Raw genomic sequence first — 10,503 nt, forward strand, 5'->3', positions numbered from 1 at the left:
CTGCTCTGCCCGGACAGCAGGCGGCGCCTCGGGCCCTAGCTCCGCCCCCTGGGTCCTGCAGCTGCACCCTTCAGTATCCGGGCTGGCCCGGGTGAGGACCAAAGGACAGGAGGGGGCGAAGCCGAGGATCCAGCTAGGAGGAGAAGCTGGCCCCGCCCTCTCCTCCCCGGCGGGCCTCACCCTGGGAGCCTGAGTCCAGAAGGCAGGAAGTGCTGGCTCCGAGGACAGAAACATGGGCCCTGCGGGCTGCGTCTTCCTGCTGCCCCTTCTGCTGGGGATCTCAGGTGACCCCCTGGGGTGAGGAGAGTCCCAGGCGGGGGCTGCACAGGGCCTGGGGTGTGGGCCGCCCTCGGCAATAAGAAGCCGTCCTGGGTGTCCCCACGGTCCACCTTTTCTCTTCCTAGGCACAGATGAGGAGGAACCAAAGAATCTCGTGACGTCAAGTAAGGCGCCCCAGCCAGGGCCAGCATGGGGGGGGGGGCGGGGGGATGGGGCGAAGGAGGAGGGAGGAGGGGACACCAGTGTGGGGAGGGGGCAGGCCTCCCAGGACTTTCTCCTCTTTGTTCGCAGTCTGTGGGCGGCCCCTGGTCTTACCTGGCACTGCCTCAGGCACGGAGGCCAATGTGGGGCAGTGGTCCTGGCAGGTCAGCAACCGTCAGGGCTTGTTTCACATCTGTGTGGCCACCCTCATCTGAAAGCAGTGGGTACTGACAGTGGCAAGCTGCTTCTGGTGAGTGCGGGGCCTTGCTTCAGGCAGACCCATCAGGGACGAGGGTGACTGGACCTCCTGAGCTGAGGTCAGAGAGGAGTCTACGTTGCACTGCCCAATACAGTATCTGTGCCTAAGAAGTGGGTCCAAATGTTTCCTGCCCTAGCTCTCAGCTCAATACGACTACTCTGAGACTTCGGGTTTCTTTACATCTGACAATCATCTTGACTGAAATGAGTGCCTAGAAAATGTCACACACCCCCGCCACCCCCCATCTAATTCTCCACCCAAGGAGACATTCCCCAGGGGGAGCCACTCCCTCTACTGCATGCCCACATCCTCACACCACTCTGGATGCACAGTTCTGAGCCCTCTTCACTCTCCCTAGGTGGCCTCATCTATTCCCATGGTTTAAAATGTCATAGATTTGTTAACATCCACACTTACATCACCAGCCCCACACTCTAATTCTGATGCATTTCCATTCAGATATCTCACTGGTATCTCAAAGATGATGTAATCAAAAGAGAACTACAATTCTACCACCAGCAATATCCCCAAACCTTTTCTCTCCCTTTCTTCCCATCTCATTCAACAACACAGCCAGTTGCTCAAGCCAGAAATATGAAGCCTCACTTTCCCTCACCCTTCATATTCACTGCACGCACCAATTCTTCAGTTTTACTGCCACAGAATACTTTGACTCCAGCACAAATGTTCTGGCCCACTGCAATAGCAAAATAAGTTTTGCTACCTTCATACACACAACGAAGTGATTTTTTTTAAAAGTCAGAGGCAGGATCATGTCATTCCCTCCTTCAAATCCTCCAGTCGCTGCTCAGGCACCTAGAATAAAACCTATAAGCCATGAATTGCCAGGTATCTGCTCATTTCCCTGACATCATCCCATTCTACTCCAGGTATACTTCAGTTCCTAGAAACTGCCAAGCTCTTTCTTACGCTCAGTGCCTTTGCATACGCTATTCCCTCTGGAATGCTCTTCCTTATAGCTCTTCTCATGGCTGACTCCCACCTTGTGGGACTCAGTTGAAAAGTTACCTCTTCAACGAGACCTTCCCTGATCACCAATTCATAGGCTCTTCCCCCATCTTTTACTCTCTACCTCAAAATCCTGTTTTCTTCATAAAATTTATCACAATTTCAAATTTTATACCTGTTTACTTGTGTGTTCTCTCTCTCCCTCCCTCCCTCTCCTCCACCCTCTCTCTCTCTCTCTCACACACACACACACACACACACACACACACACACACACACACACACAATCCTTGAGACCAAAAGCCCTGTGAGGGCCAGATCATGTCTAAGTCTCATTTATATTTTCAGGAGATGCTCAGCACTTATTGAAGGAACATATGCTTAGGAAGAGCTAGACGAAAAATACAACCTCCAGAACTCTGGGCTCTGCTGTGACACTCCATGACAGAGTCACAAGAAACCCACGGTACTTGTTCTGCTCCTCTTCTTCTCAGGTCTAAGGACACCAGAAAATACAAGGTATTGGTGGGGTCACTTCAGGTCTCTGGTCACCAAGACTCCCAAAACGATGATCATCACCGTATCCAGGATTGTTCCATACCCCGACTTCCAGAGAAATGCATCCAGCGCCATTGCTGTGGCAGAACTGGCCCACCTGGTTTCCTTTGGTCCCACTGTCCTGCCCATCTGCCTCCCTTCATCGGCAGTCCAGCTGAAGAACTCAACCTCCTGCTGGGTGACTGGATGGGGCAATTCTGGGATATCCCAATGTGAGGATAAGTAGACTTTCTGAGCTGTTTGCTCCATTGACAGTCCCTCCCCCTACTCTCTATCCCACTCCTGGCACCAGATACAGTGCGCTCTCGCTCTCTGGCAATTAATCCGAGGTACTGCGGACTTCAGTTCTCCTCGACCCCCAGCTTCCCTCTGCCTCCTTCATACTTCTGCTGCTGTAATTGCTTTGCTTATTTACATCTGCTTCTGCTCTTGTTTCACAATACTACTAAGACCTTAAAAGTAAAAAGGACAGGACAATGAATTTAAGGAGAGTTGTCAGTTCTCCTTCGGCACCTGGGTAGAGTGTGTGTGGGTAGGTGGGTAGGGGGAAGTAGACACAAAGATGGATCCAGGAAAGTTAAGAGTGCTCAGCAGGTCCCAAGTCAGACTAGGAGAGTAGGGCTTCATGTATCAGTAGTCCTTTTTTTTTTTTTAATTTATTTATTTTTATTTTTGGCTGCATTGGGTCTTCATTGCTGCATGCAGGCTTTCTCTAGTTGCAGCGAGCGGGGGCTACTCTTCATTGTGGTGCACAGGCTTCTCATTGCGGTGGCTTCTCTCGTTGCAGAGCACGGGCTCTAGCCACGTGGGCTTCAGTAGTTGTGGCGCACGGGCTTAGTTGCTCCACGGCATGTGGAATCTTCCCAGACCAGGGCTCGAACCCGTGTCTCCTGCATTGGCAGGCAGATTCTTCATGACTGTGCCACCAGGGAAGCCCTCAATAGTCTTGATTCTTCTTAATCCATTAGATCCACCTTCTTATGTTCTATGGAATATAAAAATATATTCCAAAGCCAAACAACTTAATCCTACATCTTTCATGATTTTAGGTTTTTCTGAATCAAAAGATTCTTCTGTTTTTTGTGGTACAGCAGGAGCAACTGCCATCAGTCTTGTTCAGACCCAGGGAACTCAGCCTTTAGACCATTTGCCAAACCAGAAATCAGAGTGCTGCCTGTTATGGGGGCAGAAACTTGAAATCAGAGCTATCCCTGAAAATCAAAGGCATGAAAGCTCTATCCATAGCTGAAAGTTGCTTCCTAATTTTTTAAGACAACTTTGACTCTTTTTGACCTTACAGCTATGAAACCATCTTATACACTGAAGGAGCTAAAAGTGCCCCTCAGTGATCTCCAGACATGCAATAACTGCTATAGAAAGAAAGCTCGTTGCATGGAGTCGAGCCCATCAGTGAAGCCATGATCTGCTCCAGGCTCCCAGTGGGGCAGACAATCAGTGCATAGTAAGAATCCATCCTATAGGCACCTTTCAGAGCCTTCCATTCCCCAGTGTGCTTCCTCCATGTCTCGTAGCTTCGGGGTCCTTGCATGAACCCAGAAGTGTCTGGATAGGCCCTAACTCCACCGCTCGTGGCTAAATTATTGGAGTCTCTCCCTTTGCCCCGTGCATGGCCCAGCCATCTTTCTTCTCTCCCCCAGGGCAGTAGAGGAGATCCCCTGAAGTGTAAAGTGGAGGATTTCTGGGTCCTGGCAGGAGTGGTGAGCTGGGAATCAAACTGCATCGGAACCAATGAGCCTGGAGTATTTACAAACATCAGTTTCTACAAGTCTTGGAATGAGAAGTCAGCCATCTCGCACGCTGACCTCAGGCCGGACTTCTCCGGGCTCTTCCCTGTTGTGCTTCTGCCTCTCATTTTCCCAGGGCTACCCTAACTGGCTGAGGTCAGTATGGCCAAGGTGAAGTGGCAATTAAGAATGACGGAGAAAGTGGAAATTCTAGAAGTTGAGGATTTTGAGGAGATTCCGAAGCTTCAGCAAGACAGATGCAGTTCTGCTACCTCTGGGTGCAGCCCCCAGGAGCCCAGTCTGCTTGCTGCCTTGTCTCCTGTAGGTCAACCTGAGAAGCAAGGTCCCCGGCATGAATAAAGTTTGGTTGGTTCTAACTATTACTTCTCATATTCATTTATTTATTTGTTTATTTTTTTATGAAACTGGAGTCAGGGCCTTGGGAAATACAGAAGCAAAGAACTTTAGGGCTGAAAGGGATCTGGAAATCACCTGACCCAACCAATTCCTCACATTCTAAAGAAGAAGTAGCTAGGGTACAGAGAGGTTAACTAGTGTGCCCTTGGCTGAAGTCAAGATGAAAACCACCCAGTCTGGGACTAGACTGGGTTCTGAAGAAAAAGCAGGGACTCAGAAGATTAGAAGGTTTCAGTTGAAGCACGCCAGGCAAAAGGAGCCTAGGGCAGTGTATCGGCTATCTACTGCTGTATAACAAATTACCCCAAAGCATAACGGCTGAAGACAGCAAATGTTTACTATCTCTCGGTGTCTGTGGGTCAGTAATCAGGGAGGGCCTAGCCAGGTAGTTCTGGCTCAGGGTCTTTCAAGAGGCTGCTGCTGTAAACTGTAGTCACCTCCAAGCTTAACTGGAAAGGACCTGCTTCGAGCTCACTCACAGGGCCTCTCTGCAGGGCTGCCTCAGGGCAGCTGGCGTCACCCAGGGTGAGTGATACAAGATACAGCAAGAGAGAATACCCCAAATGGAAGCTATAGTCTCTCTACGACTAATCTCAAAACTGACATCTCATTACTTCCATTGTATTCTATTCTTCAGAAGTGAGCTGATAAGAATCACTGAGGACATCTCAAAGGCTGCCTTCTGTAAGTGCAATAAGTGAAGGGTCTGGATTAAGGAGCTGGGAGGCGAAAACTGACTGTGTTTAGTGGTCACAGATTAAGCAGAGGCATGGGGGCGGGTTTAAATTGAGGAGTCTCCTGTTCACCCCACCCACTAAGAGCACTTCAGGGTTGTGCTCAGAGGTGCACTGGGGTTAGGGAAGGTGTTTATTAGAGAGATATCTAACTTGCAATATCCTGCGACCAGAGAGGGGTCCAAGAACATGTCTCATATAAGAAACGTATGGATGCTTTATCCCCATCCTTTTCCTGGGCCTGTGGTATACGTATACAAAGGGTAGTTAGGAACATGGGATCTGACGCTGGCCAGCAGTGAGTTGATTTATGGATTTCATAAGATACTGATTAAAATAATACAGGATGCTCTGTATTACTCAACAAATAATAGTGAAAAATGATTAGAAGGAGTTTGGGCAAGATGGTGGAATGAACAGCAGCAAAATGATCATCCCTTGCTCAAATTTCATTAAATACCAATAAAATCACTGTTTGAGAATGAACATTTTCATTAATAACTGCAAAGATAAGATAATTACATAAAAATAAGGAAATTAAATCTGGGCCATTAAAAAGTTTTCCATACATACAAAGAAAATAGTAAGAACTTTGAAAAAAATTAATTTTCCAAATGCAAAAATTATACAAAGTATAAGGAGGATTCAAAGATTGATTACAATTTATTCTCAAAGGAACACTATTCATGTTAATAAGATTTTCTCAGAATTTTTTTTAGATGACAACACTACAGAATTGGAAGCAAGGCATAATTGACACTGTGAAAATGCTTTGGCAAAAGAAGAGATAAACCTATTAAACATGTGAGATGCTAAATAAATAAAAAATGATAAAAGAATGTGAGCAAAGAGGATGGATCTAGATACTAAAGCCAAGAAATCCAACAAAGAGATAACAGCAGGTTTTAGAATCATAAAATAGTTGGAAGGCACCTTACAAGTTCTTTGATACAACTCTCAGCTCAAGGCATGTTTGCTTGTTTCACAGACACGACGGATGATCTTACGCTTCTTAATATCATAGAACTGGAAAACTATCTAACTAACTAACTAACTAACTTTTGGTAATGAAGGAAAGGGAACTATTTTCACTACATGGCACTGTCCCACCATTTGCCCACCAGAATCCTTTAAAACTGAAACTTAAGTAAAATATACACAAAATGGGTGAGATGGAAGGAGATCGTTTTCTGTAGAAAGGATGCCCAAAATTTCAGTAAATACAGGTCTTATGTGTTTTAGGAATAAGCTAAACTTGGAGGTTTGGGTATAATCTCAAAGCAGCATACCAGGAATAAGATCATACCTGAGAATGCTTAAGTGTAATCAACAGTATTCAGCACTAAACTGAAGAAAAACCTCATTAGGAAGGGGAATGGTCAGCATGGAATCTAAGAAAGCAAAAGCCAGACAACTCTGTGTTCATCAGACCCTAGGCTGTAAAGGAAGAGAGACTCTGATGAATATAAACTTTGTATTTATTTAGAAAAACATGTTCTGTTATGGAGAAGCACTGTTTCACCCAGTTTTTGTGAAGAAGGGATATTTCCTCCTAGTGAGTGAAATGCTTGTGGAGATTTGCCACTTCCACTTGTTCTGATCCGAAGACTCTTCAAACCACCACCCACCTACTAATTTGGTTTCCCTACTCAATATCGAGAAGGTGTGCCCTGGTTGGGAAAAATGCAAATTCCAAATGATAAAAATGAATAGTCCTCATTGCAAATCAACATTCTGGTTCATATACAAGTCCCTTAAATTTTAGTGAGTCAGTCTCTTGAATTTGATCTCTTCTAGGTGCTCTGACAGGAATTTTAGAAGCTAAAAAGCTAAGGGTCCAGAGCCTAGATTGAGATGACTTCAGCCTAGTCATACTGCCTGCCAAAGTGGATTCTCTGAGGGTCATGCCATCTTTATCTTACCTCTAACTATGGCAGGAACTTGTAGTTACTTATGCCTTCTATCAGTTACTATGCGGGCCACTTTAAAAATCATCTTATTTTGTCCTAACAACTCAAGAAGGTATTATTTATTCCACTTTTACAAATGAAAAGACACACACAAAAACAACTGAGGATCAGAGAGGTTAAGTAACTTGCCTAAGATCACACAGCTAATATTTGATTAAACAGATTTACCCTGGACTGTCTGACTCAAAAGATTTGGCTCTTTCCACTATACCAAATTACCTCCATTCACTGTTAGAAAGCTCTAATAAAGATCTTCCTTATACAATGCCAAAATAACATCTGCCCTTTGGTTCTAGTTATTTGTACCTCTTATTATACTCCAGTCTCCATCTGTAATTATTTGAGTGCACACAGCTTTACTTCTTCTGAATAGATAAGAACAACCTTGAGAAGAGAAACTGCTGTTCTAGTCATCTTCTCGCTCTTCTAACAGCATCTATTATAGTGTCGCAAACAGAAAGTATCGAATCTTATTTTCTAAAAAACAAAATGAAAGCAATAGACTGTAGAAGGCTAGCTGTCAAAACGGAAAGGAAGAATTCATTTAGTATAAGTGAATAAACATAAAAATATTTTATTTTAGTGATCAAAAGAACAGGACCAACTCTTGCCGAGGGGAACTAGTTAAAGGGCAGTAGGACTCAGGGCAAGTAGGATGGAGTTCCGAGCTACTGTGGAGAAGGGGAGTGCAGGCGAGGGAAACCGTAGACTGGACAACAAGGTGGAGAGCGAGAGGAGGAAGAAGGCTGTCCCTCAAAGGCTGTCCAGGCCTTGGCCCTGACATAACGGAGGCCAAGTATATGGACTAGTTCCAGGACATACTGGTTAGTGGAACTACAGCTGGACTAAAAGTTTCCTGTCCAAGTTCAAGAACAAAGACCAAACTGGATCTTTGAATAGAGGGCATAGGTGTCTGTTGCTGCTACACATGTGCTAGAGAAATCAATTATGCTTTTTTTTAAATTTTTTTTTATTGTGGTAAAAGTCACATAATAGAAAATATACTATTTTAACCATATTTAGCTGTACAGTTCAGTGGCACTAAGTACATTCACCTTGTTGTGCAACTCTCTCCATCATCCATCTCCCGACTTTTTCACCTTCCTAAACTGAAACTCTGTCCCCATTAAACACTAACTCCCCATTCCCCCACCCCACCCCTGGCATCTACCAGTGTACTTTCTGACTCCACGAATTTGACTAGACTATTCTAGGTACCTCGTGTAAGTGGAATCAAACAGTGAGAAATCAGTTATTCTTTAGGAGAATTTTATAAAGAGATTTACTCATTTTATAAAGAGATTTATTCATTTTATTCATTTTCATTTATTCATTATTCATTTTCAGATCAATATAATAGATAGATTTGATGGATTGAATTAGAAAAGAAACAATGGAATCCATTTGCCCTTCCTGGAACTACAGATAAAAAGCTACAGAATTTGGGGACTTCCCCGGTGGTCCAGTGGTTAAGATGCCACTGCAGGGGGCGCAGGTTTGGTCCCTGGCATGCAGGAACTAAGATCCTGTGTGTCGCAAGCTGCGGCCAAAAAAACAAAAAAAAAACAAAAAAAACCCTACAAGACTTGCAAATCTACTGTCGTCCCTGTTTTATTCTCAGGGTACTCAAGAGAAGACTGCACCCTGTAGTGGCATCCTTACTCTACAGCAGTGGTTCTCAACGAAGGGTGATTCTGCTCCCCACCCCAACCCCAGGGGACGCTTGACAATGTCTGAAGACATTTTTGGTTGTCACCACTAGGGATGGGTGGTACTCCTGGCATCCAGCAGGTTAAGGCCAGAGATGCTGCTTAACGTCCCCCAATGCACAGGACAGCCCCCCACAGGAAAGAATCATCTGGCCCCAAACGTCAACAGTGCCAAGGCTGAGAAATCCTGGTCTATAGGCACCATTCACATCAATCTAAGCCATCACCAAGATGACCTGTTTGCCCAGAATTAAGTTAGTACTTAAAACTAGGATATTAGTTCAACAAAAACAATAATAAAAACAGTGGCTACTATTTATTATTTTGTGCTTAAATAGCCTAAACGCAAGCTAAGTACTTGCCCTCTATCTTATTTAATTCCTACCAAAATCTTGTGAGGTATTATTATTCCCATTTTGCTGAGATGAAAAGGTTGTAACTAGGCAACAGCCACATGGCAAGCAATAAAGCTCTTACCAACACCACCACATGGCCACTTCCCAAACCAACAGTTATTGTGTACGGTAGAGGTATTTAAAGATAACGTTAATGATAGCAGGGTAATGATCTGGGAACAGAGACTCTAGGACCTCGAGACAGGGCATGAAGAGAAGGCAGAAAGCTGTAAGAGCTGTCTTCAGGAAAATCTCTAGAGTGGACATCAAGCACCTGCTCTCTCACTTCCAACTCCTTGGTACTTCCTTATCTTAGAAGAAGCAAGGGAGCATTAAAATGGCAGACCCAACACATTTCTTGATTGCTAAACCAACAATAATGAAATATTTGTAGAGGAGTAATGGAGGTAATAGATAAAGATAAGTAAATACAGGTAAATAGATAAGGAAGTCAAAATTCAATGTTACATCTGCAAAGACACTTTTGAGATCATCAGCTGATTCCAGTGCCTTCATGGTACAACAGGAAAACACAGGCCTTAGGGGAAAGGTGACTTGCCTAAGGTCATGCAGTCTTCCCCATAAAAATGACAGCATAGCTCTGTGGGCTGAAAACCAAAGGCGATTTCTCCAATATGATAGAAGAGTTTAGCTTAGACTTAGAAAGGACTCATAGGTTCCAACTGTCTCTTTAAAAATGGGCATTTTCTTACATAACTCAATATCATTATTACACCCATCAAGATTAACAATATTTCCTTCGTAACATCTAATACCCAGTTAATTATCAAATTTCCTTGCTTGTATCAAAATGTCTTCTTAGAGTTGATTTGCTAAATCAGGATCCAAACAGGGGCCACACACACTTATGACTCTTACGTTTCTTTTCACCTAGAGGAGTTTCCCTCCCTTTGTACCCTCATACCATTGACTTGTTATAGAAACCAGTGTTAGTTGTTTTATAAAATGTCCCACATTCTGGATGTGACTGTTAACTTCCTTGGCCTTGTAATTTAACTTACTCCTTCATCCTCTGCATTTGCTATAAGTGGAAGTAGCTTTAGAGATTCAGGTTTCACTTTTTTGACATGAAAACTTCATTGGATATTCCTTCACATTACGTCACATCAGGAGGCTCATGTCTGCCTTAACCCACTTTTCATGATGTTAAGATTGAACAGAGCATTCAAATAGTAACAGCCTGAGCTGTTTCATCTAAAACTTTCAACTACTGATAATCATCCCCTGAATCAATTATCTCATAAAG

At 44.2% G+C, this 10,503-nt stretch overlaps 1 protein-coding gene and 1 pseudogene across 13 annotated transcripts in view; one reads left to right on the forward strand and one right to left on the reverse strand.

The window, feature by feature from the left end:
• Nucleotides 1-10,503, reverse strand: part of SH3D19 (SH3 domain containing 19) — a 180,400-nt gene that overhangs the window by 135,638 nt on the left and 34,259 nt on the right. The window lies entirely within an intron of this gene.
• On the forward strand, nt 88-4,389 carry LOC309627235 (brain-specific serine protease 4-like; annotated as a pseudogene). The gene is made up of 6 exons (XR_014249453.1): nt 88-284; nt 405-443; nt 571-730; nt 2,203-2,478; nt 3,567-3,728; nt 3,925-4,389. The product of XR_014249453.1 is annotated as a brain-specific serine protease 4-like (transcript).

This window comes from Balaenoptera borealis (assembly GCF_965194805.1).
Source record: "Balaenoptera borealis genome assembly, chromosome: 4".
In the NCBI taxonomy this organism is placed as follows: Eukaryota; Metazoa; Chordata; class Mammalia; order Artiodactyla; family Balaenopteridae; genus Balaenoptera; species Balaenoptera borealis.